Source organism: Chiloscyllium plagiosum, unplaced genomic scaffold (assembly GCF_037043375.1).
Source record: "Chiloscyllium plagiosum isolate Xiang-an unplaced genomic scaffold, Cpla_swu_hap1 HiC_scaffold_2, whole genome shotgun sequence".
In the NCBI taxonomy this organism is placed as follows: domain Eukaryota; kingdom Metazoa; phylum Chordata; class Chondrichthyes; order Orectolobiformes; family Hemiscylliidae; genus Chiloscyllium; species Chiloscyllium plagiosum.
The window spans coordinates 160,789,971-160,814,478 of record NW_028270140.1 but is presented as its reverse complement, the minus strand read 5'-3'; the positions used below and the strand labels follow the sequence as shown (position 1 = coordinate 160,814,478).

The following is a 24,508-nucleotide window of genomic DNA, read 5'->3' as shown; positions in this document are numbered from 1 at the left end:
TCATTAAACAATATACACCGCCATCGCACAGGAACACAGTGCTGATTCATCAATATACACCGCCATCACACAGGAACACAGTGCTCATTAATCAGTATACACTGCCATCACACTGGAACACAGTGCTCATTGATCAGTATACACATCGCCATCACACAGGAACACAGTGCTCATTAATCAATATACACCGCCATCACACAGGAACACAGTGCTCATTAATCAGTATACACACCGCCATCACACAGTACACCGTGCTCATTAATCAGTATACATCGCCATCACACAGGAACACAATGCTCATTAATCAGTATACACAACGCCATCACACAGGAACACAGTACTCATTAATCAGTAGACACCGCCATCACACAGGAACACAGTGCTCATTAATCAGTATACACCGCCATCACACAGGAACACAGTGCTGATTAATCAATATACACCTCCATCACACAGGAACACAGTGCTCATTAATCAGTATACACCGCCATCACACAGGAACACAGTGCTCATTAATCAATATACACCTCCATCACCCAGGAACACAGTGCTCATTAATCAGTATACATCGCCATCACACAGGAACACAGTGCTGATTAATCAATATACACCTCCGTCACACAGGAACACAGTGCTCATTAATCAATATACACCTCCATCACACAGGAACACAGTGCTCATTAATTAGAATACACATCGCCATCACACAGGAACACAGTGCTCATTATCAATATACACCGCCATCACACAGGAACACAGTGCTGATTAATCAGTATACACCGCCGTCACACAGGAACACAGTGCTCGTTAATCAGTATACACCGCCATCACACAGGAACACAGTGCTCATTAATCAGTATACACATCGCCATCACACAGGAACACAGTCCTCATTAATCAGTATAAACCGTCGTCACACAGGAACACAGTGCTCATTCATCAATATACACCTCCATCACACAGGAACACAGTGCTCATTAATCAGAATACACATCGCCATCACACAGGAACACAGTGCTCATTATCAATATACACCTCCAACACACAGGAACACAGTGCTCATTAATCAGTATACACCGCCATCACACAGCAACACAGTGCTCATTAATCAATATACACATCGCCATTACACAGGAACACAGTGCTCAATAATCAACATACACCTCCATCACACAGGAACACTGTGCTCATTAATCAGTATAAACATCGTCATCACACAGGAACACAGTGCTCATTAATCAATATACACCGCCATCACACAGGAACACAGTGCTGATTATTCAATATACACCGCCATCACACAGGAACACAGTCCTCATTAATCAGTATACACCGTCGTCACACAGGAACACAGTGCACATTAATCAGTATACACCACCATCACACAGGAACACAGTGCTCATTAATCAATATACACCTCCATCACACAGGAACACAGTGCTCATTAATCTGTACACACACCGCCATCACACAGGAACACAGTCCTGATTAAACAGTATACACCGCCATCACACAGGAACACAGTGCTCATTAATCATTATACACATCGCCATCACACAGGAACACAGTGCTCATTAATCAATATACACCGCCATCACACAGGAACACAGTGCTCATTAATCAGAATACACATCGCCATCACACAGGAACTCAGTGCTCATTAATCAATATACACCACCATCACACAGGAACACAGTGCTCATTAATCAGTATACACCGCCATCACACAGGAACACAGTGCTCATTAATCAATATACACCGCCATCACACAGGAACACAGTGCTCATTAATGAGTATACTCTGCCATCACACAGGAACACAGTGCTCATTAATCAGTATACACCGCCATCACACAGGAACACAGTGCTGATTAAACAATATACACCGCCATCACACAGGAACACAATGCTCATTAATCAATATACACCGCCATCGCACAGGAACACAGTGCTGATTCATCAATATACACCGCCATCACACAGGAACACAGTGCTCATTAATCAGTATACACTGCCATCACACTGGAACACAGTGCTCATTGATCAGTATACACATCGCCATCACACAGGAACACAGTGCTCATTAATCAATATACACCGCCATCACACAGTACACCGTGCTCATTAATCAGTATACATCGCCATCACACAGGAACACAATGCTCATTAATCAGTATACACAACGCCATCACACAGGAACACAGTGCTCATTAATCAGTATACACCGCCATCACACAGGAACACAGTGCTCATTAATCAATATACACCTCCATCACACAGGAACACAGTGCTCATTAATCAGTATACACCGCCATCACACAGGAACACAATGCTCATTAATCAATATACACCTCCATCACCCAGGAACACAGTGCTCATTAATCAGTATACATCGCCATCACACAGGAACACAGTGCTGATTAATCAATATACACCTCCGTCACACAGGAACACAGTGCTCATTAATCAATATACACCTCCATCACACAGGAACACAGTGCTCATTAATCAGTATACACCGCCATCACACAGGAACACAGTGCTGATTAATCGATATACACCGCCATCACACAGGAACACAGTGCTCATTAATCAGTATACACATCGCCATCACACCGGAACTCAGTGCTCATTAATCAATATACACCGCCATCACACAGGAACACAGTGCTCATTAATCAGTATACACCGCTATCACACAGGTACACAGTGCTCATTAATCAATATACACATCGCCATTACACAGGAACACAGTGCTCAATAATCAATATACACCTCCATCACACAGGAACACAGTGCTCATTAATCAGTATAAACATCGTCATCACACAGGAACACAGTGCTCATTAATCAATATACACCGCCATCTCACAGGAACACAGTGCTCATTAATCAGTATACACCTCCATCACACAGGAACACAGTGCTCATTAATCAGAATACACCGCAATCACACAGGAACACAGTGCTGATTAATCAATATACACCTCCATCACACAGGAACACTGTGCTCATTAATCAGTATACATCGCCATCACACAGGAACACAGTGCTGATTAATCAATATACATCTCCGTCACACAGGAACACAGTGCTCATTCATCAGTATACATCGCCATCACACAGGAACACAGTGCTGATTAATCAATATACACCTCCATCACACAGGAACACAGTGCTCATTAATCAGTATACACCGCCATCACACAGGAACACAGTGCTCATTAATCAATATACACCTCCATCACACAGGAACACAGTGCTCATTAATCAGTATACATCGCCATCACACAGGAACACAGTGCTGATTAATCAATATACACCTCCGTCACACAGGAACACAGTGCTCATTAATCAGTATACACATCGCCATCACACAGGAACACAGTGCTCATTATCAGTATACACATCGCCATCACACAGGAACACAGTCCTCATTAATCAGTATACACCGTCGTCACACAGGAACACAGTGCTCATTAATCAATATACACTGCCATCACACAGGAACACAGTGCTCATTAATCAGTATACACATCGCCATCACACAGGAACATCGTGCTCATTAATCAATATACACCTCCATCACACAGGAACACAGTGCTCATTAATCAATATACACCTCCATCACACAGGAACACAGTGCTCATTAATCAGTATACACATCGCCATCACACAGGAACACAGTGCTCATTAATCATTATACACCTCCATCACACAGGAACACAGTGCTCATTAATCAGTATACACCGCCATCACACAGTAACACAGTGCTCATTAATGAATATACACCTCCATCACACAGGAACACGGTGCTCATTAATCAGTATACATCGCCATCACACAGGTACACAGTGCTCATTAATTAATATACACCTCCATCACACAGGAACACAGTGCTCATTAATCAGTATACACCGCCATCACACAGGAACACAGTGCTGATTAATCAATATACACCGCCATCACACAGGAACACAGTGCTCATTAATCTGTACACACGCCGCCATCACACAGGAACACAGTGCTCATTAATCAGTATACACCGCCATCACACAGGAACACAGTGCTCATTAATCAGTATACACATCGCCATCACACAGGAACACAGTGCTCATTAATCAATATACACCGCCATCACACAGGAACACAGTGCTCATTAATCAGAATACACATCGCCATCACACAGGAACTCAGTGCTCATTAATCAATATACACCGCCATCACACAGGAACACAGTGCTCATTAATCAGTAACACACCGCCATCACACAGGTACACAGTGCTCTTTAATCAATATACACATCGCCATTACACAGGAACACAGTGCTCATTAATCAATATACATCGCCATCACACAGGAACACAGTGCACATTAATCAATATACACCGCCATCACACAGGAACACAGTGCACATTAATCAATATACACCGCCATCACACAGGAACACAGTGCTCATTAATCACTATGCACACCGCCATCACACAGGAACACAGTGCTCATTAATCAGTATACACATCGCCATCACACAGGAACACAGTGTTCATTAATCAGTATACATCGCCATCACACAGGAACACAGTGCTCATTAATCAGTATGCACCGCCATCACACAGGAACACAGTGCTCTTTAATCAGTATGCACCGCCATCACACAGGAACACAGTGCTCATTAATCAGTATACACCGTCGTCACACAGGAACACAGTGCTCATTAATCAATGTACGCTGCCATCACACAGGAACACAGTGCTCATGAAGCAGTATACACATCGCCATCACACAGGAACATCGTGCTCATTAATCAATATACACCTCCATCACACAGGAACACAGTGCTCATTAATCAATATACACCTCCATCACACAGGAACACAGTGCTCATTAATCAGTATACACATCGCCATCACACAGGAACACAGTGCTCATTAATCATTAAACACCTCCATCACACAGGAACACAGTGCTCATTAATCAGTATACACCGCCATCACACAGTAACACACTGCTCATTAATCAATATACACCTCCATCACACAGGAACACAGTGCTCATTAATCAGTATACACCGCCATCACACAGTAACACAGTGCTCATTAATCAATATACACCTCCATCACACAGGAACACGCTGCTCATTAATCAGTATACATCACCATCACACAGGTACACAGTGCTCATTAATCAATATACACCTCCATCACACAGGAACACAGTGCTCATTAATCAGTATACATCGCCATCACACAGGAACACAGTGCTGATTAATCAATATACACCTCCGTCACACAGGAACACAGTGCTCATTAATCAGTATACACATCGCCATCACACAGGAACATAGTGCTCATTAATCAATATACACCGCCATCACACAGGAACACAGTGCCCATTAATCAGTATACACCGCCATCACACAGGAACACAGTGCTCATTAATCACTATACACATCGCCATCACACAGGAACACAGTCCTCATTAATCAGTATACACCGTCGTCACACAGGAACACAGTGCTGATTAATCAATATACACTGCCATCACACAGGAACACATTGCTCATTAATCAGTATACACCGCCATCACACAGGAACACAGTGCTGATTAATCAGTAACACATCGCCATCACACAGGAACACAGTGCTCATTAATCAGTATACACATCGCCATCACACAGGAACACAGTGCTCATTAATCAGTATACACCGCCATCACACAGGAACACAGTGCTCATTAATCAGTAACACACCGCCATCACACAGGAACACAGTGCTCATTAAGCAGTATACACCACCATCACAGAGGAACACAGTGCTCATTAATCAGTATACACATCGCCATCACACAGGAACACAGTCCTGATTCAACAATATACACCGCCATCACACAGGAACACAGTGCTCATTAATCAGTATACACATCGCCATCACACAGGAACACAGTGCTTATTAATCAATATACACCTCCATCACACAGGAACACAGTGCTCATTAATCAGAATACACATCGCCATCACACAGGAACACAGTGATCATTCATCAGTATACACCGCCATCACACAGGAACACAGTGCTGATTAATCAATATACACCGCCATCACACAGGAACACAGTGCTCATGAATCAGTATACACATCGCCATCACACAGGAACTCAGTGCTGATTAATCAATATACACCGCCATCACACAGGAACACAGTGCTCATTAATCAGTATACACATCGCCATCACACAGGAACTCAGTGCTCATTAATCAATATACACCGCCATCACACAGGAACACAGTGCTCATTAATCAGTATACACTGCCATCACACAGGTACACAGTGCTCATTAATCAGTATACACATCGCAATCACACAGGAACACAGTGCTGATTAATCAATATACACCACCATCACACAGGAACACAGTGCTCATTAATCAGTAACACACCGCCATCACACAGGAACACAGTGCTCATGAAGCAGTATACACCACCATCACACAGGAACACAGTGCTCATTAATCAATATACACCGCCATCACACAGGAACACAGTGCTCATTAATCAGTATACACCGCCATCACACAGGAACAACAGTGCTCATTAATCAGTATACACATCGCCATCACACAGGAACACAGTCCTGATTAAACAATATACACCGCCATCACACAGGAACACAGTGCTCATTAATCAGTATACACATCGCCATCACACAGGAACACAGTGCTCATTAATCAATATACACATCGCCATCACACAGGAACACAGTGCTCATTAATCAGTATACATCGCCATCACACAGGAACACAGTGCTGATTAAACAATATACACCACCGTCACACAGGAACACAGTGCTCATTAATCAGTATACACATCGCCATCACACAGGAACAGAGTGCTCATTAATCAATATACACCGCCATCACACAGGAACATAGTGCTCATTAATCAGTATACACCGCCATCACACAGGAACACAGTGCTCATTAATCAGTATACACATCGCCATCACACAGGAACACAGTGCTGATTCATCAATATACACCGCCATCACACAGGAACACAGTGCTCATTAATCAATGTACACCGTCTTCACACAGGAACACAGTGCTCATTAATCAATATACACCGCCATCGCACAGGAACACAGTGCTGATTCATCAATATACACCGCCATCACACAGGAACACAGTGCTCATTAATCAGTATACACACCGCCATCACACAGGAACACAGTGCTCATAAATGAGTATACACTGCCATCACACAGGAACACAGTGCTCATTAATCAGTATACACCGCCATCACACAGGAACACAGTGCTGATTAAACAATATACACCGCCATCACACAGGAACACAGTGCTCATTAATCAGTATACACATCGCCATCACACAGGAACACAATGCTCATTAATCAATATACATCGCCATCGCACAGGAACACAGTGCTGATTCATCAATATACACCGCCATCACACAGGAACACAGTGCTGATTCATCAATATACACCGCCATCACACAGGAACACAGTGCTCATTAATCAGTATACACCGCCATCACACTGGAACACAGTGCTCATTAATCAGTATACACATCGCCATCACACAGGAACACAGTGCTCATTAATCAATATACACCGCCATCACACAGGTACACAATGCTCATTAATCAGTATACACAACGCCATCACACAGGAACACAGTGCTCATTAATCAGTATACACCGCCATCACACAGGAACACAGTGCTCATTAATCAATATACACCTCCATAACACAGGAACACAGTGCTCATTAATCAGTATACACCGCCATCACACAGGAACACAGTGCTCATTAATCAATATACACCTCCATCACACAGGAACACAGTGCTCATTAATCAGTAAACATCGCCATCACACAGGAACACAGTGCTGATTAATCAATATACACCTCCGTCACACAGGAACACAGTGCTCATTAATCAATATACACCTCCATCACACAGGAACACAGTGCTCATTAATCAGAATACACATCGCCATCACACAGGAACACAGTGCTCATTATCAATATACACCGCCATCACACAGGAACACAGTGCTGATTAATCAGTATACACCGCCGTCACACAGGAACACAGTGCTCATTAATCAGTATACACCGCCATCACACAGGAACACAGTGCTCATTAATCAGTATACACATCGCCATCACACAGGAACACAGTCCTCATTAATCAGTATACACCGTCGTCACACAGGAACACAGTGCTCATTAATCAATATACACCTCCATCACACAGGATCACAGTGCTCATTAATCAGAATACACATCGCCATCACACAGGAACACAGTGTTCATTATCAATATACACCTCCATCACACAGGAACACAGTGCTCATTAATCAGTATACACCGCCATCACACAGCAACACAGTGCTCATTAATCAATATACACATCGCCATTACACAGGAACACAGTGCTCAATAATCAATATACACCTCCATCACACAGGAACACAGTGCTCATTAATCAGTATAAACATTGTCATCACACAGGAACACAGTGCTCATTAATCAATATACACCGCCATCACACAGAAACACAGTGCTCATTAATCAGTATACACCGCCATCACACAGTAACACAGTGCTCATTAATCAGTATAAACATCGTCATCACACAGGAACACAGTGCTCATTAACCAATATACACATCGCCATCACACAGGAACACAGTGCTCATTAATCAATATACACCGCCATCACACAGGAACACAGTGCTCATTAATCAGTATACACATCGCCATCACACAGGAACAGAGTGCTCATTAATCAATATACACTGCCATCACACAGGAACACAGTGCTCATTAATCAGTATACACCGCCATCACACAGGAACACAGTGCTCATTAATCAGTATACACCGCCATCACACAGGAACACAGTGCTCATTAATCAGTAACACACCGCCATCACACAGGAACACAGTGCTCATTAAGCAGTATACACCACCATCACACAGGAACACAGTGCTCATTAATCAGTATACACATCGCCATCACACAGGAACACAGTCCTGATTCAACAATATACACCGCCATCACACAGGAACACAGTGCTCATTAATCAGTATACACATCGCCATCACACAGGAACACAGTCCTGATTAAACAATATACACCGCCATCACACAGGAACACAGTGCTCATTAATCAGTATACACATCGCCATCACACAGGAACACAGTGCTTATTAATCAATATACACCTCCATCACACAGGAACACAGTGCTCATTAATCAGAATACACCGCCATCACACAGGAACACAGTGATCATTCATCAGTATACACCGCCATCACACAGGAACACAGTGCTGATTAATCAATATACACCGCCATCACACAGGAACACAGTGCTCATGAATCAGTATACACATCGCCATCACACAGGAACTCAGTGCTGATTAATCAATATACACCGCCATCACACAGGAACACAGTGCTCATTAATCAGTATACACATCGCCATCACACAGGAACTCAGTGCTCATTAATCAATATACACCGCCATCACACAGGAACACAGTGCTCATTAATCAGTATACACTGCCATCACACAGGTACACAGTGCTCATTAATCAATATACACATCGCAATCACACAGGAACACAGTGCTGATTAATCAATATACACCACCATCACACAGGAACACAGTGCTCATTAATCAGTAACACACCGCCATCACACAGGAACACAGTGCTCATGAAGCAGTATACACCACCATCACACAGGAACACAGTGCTCATTAATCAATATACACCGCCATCACACAGGAACACAGTGCTCATTAATCAGTATACACCGCCATCACAGAGGAACAACAGTGCTCATTAATCAGTATACACATCGCCATCACACAGGAACACAGTCCTGATTAAACAATATACACCGCCATCACACAGGAACACAGTGCTCATTAATCAGTATACACATCGCCATCACACAGGAACACAGTGCTCATTAATCAATATACACATCGCCATCACACAGGAACACAGTGCTCATTAATCAGTATACATCGCCATCACACAGGAACACAGTGCTGATTAAACAATATACACCACCGTCACACAGGAACACAGTGCTCATTAATCAGTATACACATCGCCATCACACAGGAACAGAGTGCTCATTAATCAATATACACCGCCATCACACAGGAACACAGTGCTCATTAATCAGTATACACCGCCATCACACAGGAACACAGTGCTCATTAATCAATGTACACCGCCATCACACAGGAACACAGTGCTCATTAATCAATGTACACCGCCATCACACAGGAACACAGTGCTCATTAATCAATATACACCGCCATCACACAGGAACACAGTGCTCATTAATCAGTATACACACCGCCATCACACAGGAACACAGTGCTCATTAATGAGTATACACTGCCATCACACAGGAACACAGTGCTCATTAATCAGTATACACCGCCATCACACAGGAACACAGTGCTGATTAAACAATATACACCGCCATCACACAGGAACACAGTGCTCATTAATCAGTATACACATCGCCATCACACAGGAACACAATGCTCATTAATCAATATACATCGCCATCGCACAGGAACACAGTGCTGATTCATCAATATATACCGCCATCACACAGGAACACAGTGCTCATTAATCAGTATACACCGCCATCACACTGGAACACAGTGCTCATTAATCAGTATACACATCGCCATCACACAGGAACACAGTGCTCATTAATCAATATACACCGCCATCACACAGGTACACAATGCTCATTAATCAGTATACACAACGCCATCACACAGGAACTCAGTGCTCATTAATCAGTATACACCGCCATCACACAGGAACACAGTGCTCATTAATCAATATACACCTCCATCACACAGGAACACAGTGCTCATTAATCAGTATACACCGCCATCACACAGGAACACAGTGCTCATTAATCAATATACACCTCCATCACACAGGAACACAGTGCTCATTAATCAGTAAACATCGCCATCACACAGGAACACAGTGCTGATTAATCAATATACACCTCCGTCACACAGGAACACAGTGCTCATTAATCAATATACTCCTCCATCACACAGGAACACAGTGCTCATTAATCAGAATACACATCGCCATCACACAGGAACACAGTGCTCATTATCAATATACACCGCCATCACACAGGAACACAGTGCTGATTAATCAGTATACACCGCCGTCACACAGGAACACAGTGCTCATTAATCAGTATACACCGCCATCACACAGGAACACAGTGCTCATTAATCAGTATACACATCGCCATCACACAGGAACACAGTCCTCATTAATCAGTATACACCGTCGTCACACAGGAACACAGTGCTCATTAATCAATATACACCTCCATCACACAGGATCACAGTGCTCATTAATCAGAATACACATCGCCATCACACAGGAACACAGTGTTCATTATCAATATACACCTCCATCACACAGGAACACAGTGCTCATTAATCAGTATACACCGCCATCACACAGCAACACAGTGCTCATTAATCAATATACACATCGCCATTACACAGGAACACAGTGCTCAATAATCAATATACACCTCCATCACACAGGAACACAGTGCTCATTAATCAGTATAAACATCGTCATCACACAGGAACACAGTGCTCATTAATCAATATACACCGCCATCACACAGAAACACAGTGCTCATTAATCAGTATACACCGCCATCACACAGTAACACAGTGCTCATTAATCAGTATAAACATCGTCATCACACAGGAACACAGTGCTCATTAATCAATATACACCGCCATCACACAGGAACACAGTGCTCATTAATCAGTATACACATCGCCATCACACAGGAACATAGTGCTCATTAATCAGTATACACCGCCATCACACAGGAACACAGTGCTCATTAATCAGTATACACATCGCCATCACACAGGAACACAGTGCTGATTCATCAATATACACCACCGTCACACAGGAACACAGTGCTCATTAATCAGTATACACATCGCCATCACACAGGAACAGAGTGCTCATTAATCAATATACACCGCCATCACACAGGAACATAGTGCTCATTAATCAGTATACACCGCCATCACACAGGAACACAGTGCTCATTAATCAGTATACACATCGCCATCACACAGGAACACAGTGCTCATTAATCAGTATACACCGCCATCACACAGGAACACAGTGCTCATTAATCAATATATACCGCCATCACACAGGAACACAGTGCTCATTAATCAATATACACCGCCATCACACAGGAACACAGTGCTCATTAATCAATGTACACCGCCATCACACAGGAACACAGTGCTGATTCATCAATATACACCGCCATCACACAGGAACACAGTGCTCATTAATCAGTATACACACCGCCATCACACAGGAACACAGTGCTCATTAATGAGTATACACTGCCATCACACAGGAACACAGTGCTCATTAATCAGTATACACCGCCATCACACAGGAACACAGTGCTGATTAAACAATATACACCGCCATCACACAGGAACACAGTGCTCATTAATCAGTATACACATCGCCATCACACAGGAACACAATGCTCATTAATCAATATACATCGCCATCGCACAGGAACACAGTGCTGATTCATCAATATACACCGCCATCACACAGGAACACAGTGCTCATTAATCAGTATACACCGCCATCACACTGGAACACAGTGCTCATTAATCAGTATACACATCGCCATCACACAGGAACACAGTGCTCATTAATCAATATACACCGCCATCACACAGGTACACAATGCTCATTAATCAGTATACACAACGCCATCACACAGGAACACAGTGCTCATTAATCAGTATACACCGCCATCACACAGGAACACAGTGCTCATTAATCAATATACACCTCCATCACACAGGAACACAGTGCTCATTAATCAGTATACACCGCCATCACACAGGAACACAGTGCTCATTAATCAATATACACCTCCATCACACAGGAACACAGTGCTCATTAATCAGTAAACATCGCCATCACACAGGAACACAGTGCTGATTAATCAATATACACCTCCGTCACACAGGAACACAGTGCTCATTAATCAATATACACCTCCATCACACAGGAACACAGTGCTCATTAATCAGAATACACATCGCCATCACACAGGAACACAGTGCTCATTATCAATATACACCGCCATCACACAGGAACACAGTGCTGATTAATCAGTATACACCGCCGTCACACAGGAACACAGTGCTCATTAATCAGTATACACCGCCATCACACAGGAACACAGTGCTCATTAATCAGTATACACATCGCCATCACACAGGAACACAGTCCTCATTAATCAGTATACACCGTCGTCACACAGGAACACAGTGCTCATTAATCAGTATACACATCGCCATCACACAGGAACACAGTCCTCATTAATCAGTATACACCGTCGTCACACAGGAACACAGTGCTCATTAATCAATATACACCTCCATCACACAGGATCACAGTGCTCATTAATCAGAATACACATCGCCATTACACAGGAACACAATGCTCAATAATCAATATACACCTCCATCACACAGGAACACAGTGCTCATTAATCAGAATAAACATCGTCATCACACAGGAACACAGTGCTCATTAATCAATATACACCGCCATCACACAGAAACACAGTGCTCATTAATCAGTATACACCGCCATCACACAGTAACACAGTGCTCATTAATCAGTATAAACATCGTCATCACACAGGAACACAGTGCTCATTAATCAATATACACCGCCATCACACAGGAACACAGTGCTCATTAATCAGTATACACATCGCCATCACACAGGAACATAGTGCTCATTAATCAGTATACACCGCCATCACACAGGAACACAGTGCTCATTAATCAGTATACACATCGCCATCACACAGGAACACAGTGCTGATTCATCAATATACACCACCGTCACACAGGAACACAGTGCTCATTAATCAGTATACACATCGCCATCACACAGGAACAGAGTGCTCATTAATCAATATACACCGCCATCACACAGGAACATAGTGCTCATTAATCAGTATACACCGCCATCACACAGGAACACAGTGCTCATTAATCAGTATACACATCGCCATCACACAGGAACACAGTGCTGATTCATCAATATACACCGCCATCACACAGGAACACAGTGCTCATTAATCAATGTACACCACCATCACACAGGAACACAGTGCTCATTAATCAATATACACCGCCATCGCACAGGAACACAGTGCTGATTCATCAATATACACCGCCATCACACAGGAACACAGTGCTCATTAATCAGTATACACACCGCCATCACACAGGAACACAGTGCTCATTAATGAGTATACACTGCCATCACACAGGAACACAGTGCTCATTAATCAGTATACACCGCCATCACACAGGAACACAGTGCTGATTAAACAATATACACCGCCATCACACAGGAACACAGTGCTCATTAATCAGTATACACATCGCCATCACACAGGAACACAATGCTCATTAATCAATATACATCGCCATCGCACAGGAACACAGTGCTGATTCATCAATATACACCGCCATCACACAGGAACACAGTGCTCATTAATCAGTATACACCGCCATCACACTGGAACACAGTGCTCATTAATCAGTATACACATCGCCATCACACAGGAACACAGTGCTCATTAATCAATATACACCGCCATCACACAGGTACACAATGCTCATTAATCAGTATACACAACGCCATCACACAGGAACACAGTGCTCATTAATCAGTATACACCGCCATCACACAGGAACACAGTGCTCATTAATCAATATACACCTCCATCACACAGGAACACAGTGCTCATTAATCAGTATACACCGCCATCACACAGGAACACAGTGCTCATTAATCAATATACACCTCCATCACACAGGAACACAGTGCTCATTAATCAGTAAACATCGCCATCACACAGGAACACAGTGCTGATTAATCAATATACACCTCCGTCACACAGGAACACAGTGCTCATTAATCAATATACACCTCCATCACACAGGAACACAGTGCTCATTAATCAGAATACACATCGCCATCACACAGGAACACAGTGCTCATTATCAATATACACCGCCATCACACAGGAACACAGTGCTGATTAATCAGTATACACCGCCGTCACACAGGAACACAGTGCTCATTAATCAATATACACCTCCATCACACAGGATCACAGTGCTCATTAATCAGAATACACATCGCCATCACACAGGAACACAGTGTTCATTAATCAATATACACCGCCATCACACAGGAACACAGTGCTCATTAATCAGTATACACCATCATCACACAGGAACACTGTGCTGATTAATCAATATACACCTCCATCACACAGGAACACAGTGCTCATTAATCAGTATACACCGCCATCACACAGCAACACAGTGCTCATTAATCAATATACACATCGCCATTACACAGGAACACAGTGCTCAATAATCAATATACACCTCCATCACACAGGAACACAGTGCTCATTAATCAGTATAAACATCGTCATCACACAGGAACACAGTGCTCATTAATCAATATACACCGCCATCACACAGAAACACAGTGCTCATTAATCAGTATACACCGCCATCACACAGTAACACAGTGCTCATTAATCAGTATAAACATCGTCATCACACAGGAACACAGTGCTCATTAATCAATATACACCGCCATCACACAGGAACACAGTGCTCATTAATCAGTATACACATCGCCATCACACAGGAACACAGTGCTCATTAATCAATATACACCGCCATCACACAGGAACACAGTGCTCATTAATCAGTATACACATCGCCATCACACAGGAACAGAGTGCTCATTAATCAATATACACTGCCATCACACAGGAACACAGTGCTCATTAATCATTATACACATCGCCATCACACAGGAACACAGTGCTCATTAATCAGTATAAACATCGTCATCACACAGGAACACAGTGCTCATTAATCAATATACACCGCCATCACACAGGAACACAGTGCTCATTAATCAGTATACACATCGCCATCACACAAGAACACAGTGCTCATTAATCAATATACACCGCCATCACACAGGAACACAGTGCTCATTAATCAGTATACACATCGTCATCACACAGGAACAGAGTGCTCATTAATCAATATACACCGCCATCACACAGGAACACAGTGCTCATTAATCAGTATACACATCGCCATCACACAGGAACACAGTGCTCATTAATCAGTATACACCGCCATCACACAGGAACACAGTGCTCATTAATCAATATACACCTCCATCACACAGGAACACAGTACTCATTAATCAGTATACACACCGCCATCACACAGGTACACAGTGCTCATTAATCAGTATACATCGCCATCACACAGGAACACAGTGCTCATTAATCAGTATACATCGCCATCACACAGGAACACAGTGCTGATTAAACAATATACACCGCCATCACATAGGAACACAGTGCTCATTAATCAGTATACACCGCCATCACACAGGAACACAGTGCTCATTAATCAGTATACACATCGCCATCACACAGGAACACAGTGCTCATTAATCAGTATACACCGCCATCACATAGGAACACAGTGCTCATTAATCAATATACACCGCCATCGCACAGGAACACAGTGCTGATTCATCAATATACGCCGCCATCACACAGGAACACAGTGCTCATTAATCAGTATACATCGCCATCACACAGGACCACAGTGCTGAATAAACAATATACACCGCCATCACATAGGAACACAGTGCTCATTAATCAGTATACACATCGCCATCACACAGGAACACAGTGCTGATTAATCAATATACACCGCCATCACACAGGAACACAGTGCTCATTAATCAGTATACACATTGCCATCACACAGGAACACAGTGCTCATTAATCAGTATACACCGCCATCACACAGGAACACAGTGCTCATTAATCAGTATACACATCGCCATCACACAGGAACACAGTGCTGATTAATCAATATACACCGCCATCACACAGGAATACAGTGCTCATTAATCAGTATACACATCGCCATCACACAGGAACACAGTGCTCATTAATCAGTACACACACCGCCATCACACAGGAACACAGTGCTCATTAATCAATATACACTGCCATCACACAGGAACACAGTGCTCATTAATCAGTATACACACCGCCATCACACAGTACACCGTGCTCATTAATCAGTATACATCGCCATCACACAGGAACACAATGCTCATTAATCAGTATACACACCGCCATCACACAGGAACACAGTGCTCATTAATCACTAAACACCGCCATCATACAGGAACACAGTGCTAATTAATCAATATACACCTCCATCACACAGGAACACAGTGCTCATTAATCAGAATACACATCGCCATCACACAGGAACACAGTGCTCATTAATCAGTATACACCGCCATCACACAGGAACACAGTGCTCATTAATCAATATACACCTCCATCACACAGGAACACAGTGCTCATTAATTAGTATACATCGCCATCACATAGGAACATAGTGCTCATTAATCAATATACACCGCCATCACACAGGAACACAGTGCTCATTAATCAGTATACACATCGCCATCACATAGGAACATAGTGCTCATTAATCAATATACACCGCCATCACACAGGAACACAGTGCTCATTAATCAGTATACACCGCCATCACACAGGAACACAGTGCTCATTAATCAGTATACACATCGCCATCACACAGGAACACAGTGCTCATTAATCAGTATACACATCGCCATCACACAGGAACACAGTCCTCATTAATCAGTATACACCGTCGTCACACAGGAATACAGTGCTCATTAATCAATATACACTGCCATCACACAGGAACACAGTGCTCATTAATCAGTATACACATCGCCATCACACAGGAACACAGTGCTCATTAATCAGTATACACCGCCATCACACAGGAACACAGTGCTCATTAATCAATATACACCTCCATCACACAGGAACACAGTACTCATTAATCAGTATACACACCGCCATCACACAGGTACACAGTGCTCATTAATCAGTATACATCGCCATCACACAGGAACACAGTGCTCATTAATCAGTATACATCGCCATCACACAGGAACACAGTGCTGATTAAACAATATACACCGCCATCACATAGGAACACAGTGCTCATTAATCAGTATACACCGCCATCACACAGGAACACAGTGCTCATTAATCAGTATACACATCGCCATCACACAGGAACACAGTGCTCATTAATCAGTATACACCGCCATCACATAGGAACACAGTGCTCATTAATCAATATACACCGCCATCGCACAGGAACACAGTGCTGATTCATCAATATACACCGCCATCACACAGGAACACAGTGCTCATTAATCAGTATACATCGCCATCACACAGGAACACAGTGCTGAATAAACAATATACACCGCCATCACATAGGAACACAGTGCTCATTAATCAGTATACACATCGCCATCACACAGGAACACAGTGCTGATTAATCAATATACACCGCCATCACACAGGAACACAGTGCTCATTAATCAGTATACACATTGCCATCACACAGGAACACAGTGCTCATTAATCAGTATACACCGCCATCACACAGGAACACAGTGCTCATTAATCAGTATACACATCGCCATCACACAGGAACACAGTGCTGATTAATCAATATACACCGCCATCACACAGGAATACAGTGCTCATTAATCAGTATACACATCGCCATCACACAGGAACACAGTGCTCATTAATCAGTACACACACCGCCATCACACAGGAACACAGTGCTCATTAATCAATATACACTGCCATCACACAGGAACACAGTGCTCATTAATCAGTATACACACCGCCATCACACAGTACACCGTGCTCATTAATCAGTATACATCGCCATCACACAGGAACACAATGCTCATTAATCAGTATACACACCGCCATCACACAGGAACACAGTGCTCATTAATCACTAAACACCGCCATCATACAGGAACACAGTGCTAATTAATCAATATACACCTCCATCACACAGGAACACAGTGCTCATTAATCAGAATACACATCGCCATCACACAGGAACACAGTGCTCATTAATCAGTATACACCGCCATCACACAGGAACACAGTGCTCATTAATCAATATACACCTCCATCACACAGGAACACAGTGCTCATTAATTAGTATACATCGCCATCACACAGGAACACAGTGCTGATTAATCAATATACACCTCCGTCACACAGGAACACAGTGCTCATTAATCAGTATACACATCGCCATCACATAGGAACATAGTGCTCATTAATCAATATACACCGCCATCACACAGGAACACAGTGCTCATTAATCAGTATACACCGTCGTCACACAGGAACACAGTGCTCATTAATCAGTATACACATCGCCATCACACAGGAACACAGTCCTCATTAATCAGTATACACCGTCGTCACACAGGAATACAGTGCTCATTAATCAATATACACTGCCATCACACAGGAACACAGTGCTCATTAATCAGTATACACATCGCCATCACACAGGAACTTCGTGCTCATTAATCAATATACACCTCCATCGCACAGGAACACAGTGCTCATTAATCAGTATACACATCGCCATCACACAGGAACACAGTGCTCATTAATCAGTATACACCGCCATCACACAGTAACACAGTGCTCATTAATCAATATACACCTCCATCACACAGGAACACAGTGCTCATTAATCAGTATACACCGCCATCACACAGGAACACAGTGCTCATTAATCAATATACACCTCCATCAACACAGGAACACAGTGCTCATTAATCAGTATACATCGCCATCACACAGGAACACAGTGCTGATTAATCAATATACACCGCCATCACACAGTAACACAGTGCTCATTAATCAGTACACACACCGCCATCACACAGGAACACAGTGCTCATGAAGCAGTATACACCACCATCACACTGGCACACAGTGCTCATTAATCAATATACACCGCCATCACACAGGAACACAGTGCTCATTAATCAGTATACACCGCCATCACACAGGAACACAGTCCTCATTAATTAGTATACACCGCCATCACACAGGAACAACATTGCTCATTAATCAGTATACACATCGCCATCACACAGGAACACAGTGCTGATTAATCAATATACACCGCCATCACACAGGAACACAGTGCTCATTAATCAGTATACACATCGCCATCACACAGGAACTCAGTGCTCATTAATCAATATACACCGCCATCACACAGGAACACAGTGCTCATTAATCAGTATACACCGCTATCACACAGGTACACAGTGCTCATTAATCAATATACACATCGCCATTACACAGGAACACAGTGCTCAATAATCAATATACACCTCCATCACACAGGAACACAGTGCTCATTAATCAGTATAAACATCGTCATCACACAGGAACACAGTGCTCATTAATCAATATAAACTGCCATCTCACAGGAACACAGTGCTCATTAATCAGTATACACCTCCATCACACAGGAACACAGTGCTCATTAATCAGAATACACCGCCATCACACAGGAACACAGTGCTCATTAATCAATATACACTGCCATCACACAGGAACACAGTGCTCATTAATCAGTATACATCGCCATCACACAGGAACACAGTGCTGATTAATCAATTTACACCTCCGTCACACAGGAACACAGTGCTCATTAATCAGTATACACCGTCGTCACACAGGAACACAGTGCTCATTAATCAGTATACACATCGCCATCACACAGGAACACAGTCCTCATTAATCAGTATACACCGTCGTCACACAGGAATACAGTGCTCATTAATCAATATACACTGCCATCACACAGGAACACAGTGCTCATTAATCAGTATACACATCGCCATCACACAGGAACTTCGTGCTCATTAATCAATATACACCTCCATCGCACAGGAACACAGTGCTCATTAATCAGTATACACATCGCCATCACACAGGAACACAGTGCTCATTAATCAGTATACACCGCCATCACACAGTAACACAGTGCTCATTAATCAATATACACCTCCATCACACAGGAACACAGTGCTCATTAATCAGTATACACCGCCATCACACAGGAACACAGTGCTCATTAATCAATATACACCTCCATCAACACAGGAACACAGTGCTCATTAATCAGTATACATCGCCATCACACAGGAACACAGTGCTGATTAATCAATATACACCGCCATCACACAGTAACACAGTGCTCATTAATCAGTACACACACCGCCATCACACAGGAACACAGTGCTCATGAAGCAGTATACACCACCATCACACTGGCACACAGTGCTCATTAATCAATATACACCGCCATCACACAGGAACACAGTGCTCATTAATTAGTATACACCGCCATCACACAGGAACAACATTGCTCATTAATCAGTATACACATCGCCATCACACAGGAACACAGTGCTGATTAATCAATATACACCGCCATCACACAGGAACACAGTGCTCATTAATCAGTATACACATCGCCATCACACAGGAACTCAGTGCTCATTAATCAATATACACCGCCATCACACAGGAACACAGTGCTCATTAATCAGTATACACCGCTATCACACAGGTACACAGTGCTCATTAATCAATATACACATCGCCATTACACAGGAACACAGTGCTCAATAATCAATATACACCTCCATCACACAGGAACACAGTGCTCATTAATCAGTATAAACATCGTCATCACACAGGAACACAGTGCTCATTAATCAATATAAACTGCCATCTCACAGGAACACAGTGCTCATTAATCAGTATACACCTCCATCACACAGGAACACAGTGCTCATTAATCAGAATACACCGCCATCACACAGGAACACAGTGCTCATTAATCAATATACACTGCCATCACACAGGAACACAGTGCTCATTAATCAGTATACATCGCCATCACACAGGAACACAGTGCTGATTAATCAATTTACACCTCCGTCACACAGGAACACAGTGCTCATTAATCAGTATACATCGCCATCACGCAGGAACACAGTGCTGATTAATCAATATACACCTCCATCACACAGGAACACAGTGCTCATTAATCTGTACACACACCGCCATCACACAGGAACACAGTCCTGATTAAACAGTATACACCGCCATCACACAGGAACACAGTGCTCATTAATCAGTATACACATCGCCATCAGACAGGAACACAGTGCTCATTAATCAATATACACCGCCATCACACAGGAACACAGTGCTCATTAATCAGAATACACATCGCCATCACACAGGAACTCAGTGCTCATTAATCAATATACACCGCCATCGCACAGGAACACAGTGCTCATTAATCAGTATACACCGCCATCACACAGGTACACAGTGCTCATTAATCAATATGCACATTGCCATTACACAGGAACACAGTGCTCATTAATCAATATACATCGCCATCACACAGGAACACAGTGCACATTAATCAATATACACCGGCATCACACAGGAACACAGTGCACATTAATCAATATACACCGCCATCACACAGGAACACAGTGCTCATTAATCACTATACACACCGCCATCACACAGGAACACAGTGCTCATTAATCAGTATACACATCGCCATCACACATGAACACAGTGCTCATTAATCAGTATACATCGCCATCACACAGGAACACAGTGCTCATTAATCAGTATGCACCGCCATCACACAGGAACACAGTGCTCTTTAATCAGTATACACCGCCATCACACAGGAACACAGTGCTCATTAATCAGTATACACCGTCGTCACACAGGAACACAGTGCTCATTAATCAATATACACTGCCATCACACAGGAACACAGTGCTCATTAATCAGTATACACATCGCCATCACACAGGAACATCGTGCTCATTAATCAATATACACCTCCATCACACAGGAACACAGTGCTCATTAATCAGTATACACATCGCCATCACACAGGAACAGAGTGCTCATTAATCAGTATACACCGCCATCACACAGGAACACAGTGCTCATTAATCAGTATACACCGCCATCACACAGGAACACAGTGCTCATTAATCATTATACACCTCCATCACACAGGAACACAGTGCTCATTAATCAGTATACACCGCCATCACACAGGAACACAGTGCTCATTAATCATTATACACCTCCATCACACAGGAACACAGTGCTCATTAATCAGTATACACCGCCATCACACAGGAACACAGTGCTCATTAATCAGTATACACCGCCACCACACAGTAACACACTGCTCATTAATCAATATACACCTCCATTACACAGGAACACAGTGCTCATTAATCAGTATACACCGCCATCACACAGGAACACAGTGGTCATTAATCATTATACACCTCCATCACACAGGAACACAGTGCTCATTAATCAGTATACACCGCCATCACACAGGAACACAGTGCTCATTAATCATTATACACCTCCATCACACAGGAACACAGTGCTCATTAATCAGTATACACCGCCATCACACAGGAACACAGTGCTCATTAATCATTATACACCTCCATCACACAGGAACACAGTGCTCATTAATCAGTATACACCGCCATCACACAGGAACACAGTGCTCATTAATCAGTATACACCGCCACCACACAGTAACACAGTGCTCATTAATCAATATACACCTCCATCACACAGGAACACGGTGCTCATTAATCAGTATACATCGCCATCACACAGGTACACAGTGCTCATTAATTAATATACACATCCATCACACAGGAACACAGTGCTCATTAATCAGTATTCACCGCCATCACACAGGAACACAGTGCTGATTAATCAATATACACCGCCATCACACAGGAACACAGTGCTCATTAATCAGTACATACACCGCCATCACACAGGAACACAGTCCTGATTAAACAGTATACACCGCCATCACACAGGAACACAGTGCTCATTAATCAGTATACATCGCCATCACACAGGTACACAGTGCTCATTAATTAATATACACCTCCATCACACAGGAACACAGTGCTCATTAATCAGTATACACCGCCATCACACAGGAACACAGTGCTGATTAATCAATATACACCGCCATCACACAGGAACACAGTGCTCATTAATCTGTACACACACCGCCATCACACAGGAACACAGTCCTGATTAAACAGTATACACCGCCATCACACAGGAACACAGTGCTCATTAATCAGTATACACATCGCCATCAGACAGGAGCACAGTGCTCATTAATCAATATACACCGCCATCACACAGGAACACAGTGCTCATTAATCAGAATACACATCGCCATCACACAGGAACTC

At 42.9% G+C, this 24,508-nt stretch overlaps 1 protein-coding gene across 2 annotated transcripts in view; it reads left to right on the top strand.

Annotated features, from left to right (window-relative positions):
• Positions 1-24,508, top strand: part of cplane1 (ciliogenesis and planar polarity effector 1) — an 885,738-nt gene that overhangs the window by 110,783 nt on the left and 750,447 nt on the right. The window lies entirely within an intron of this gene.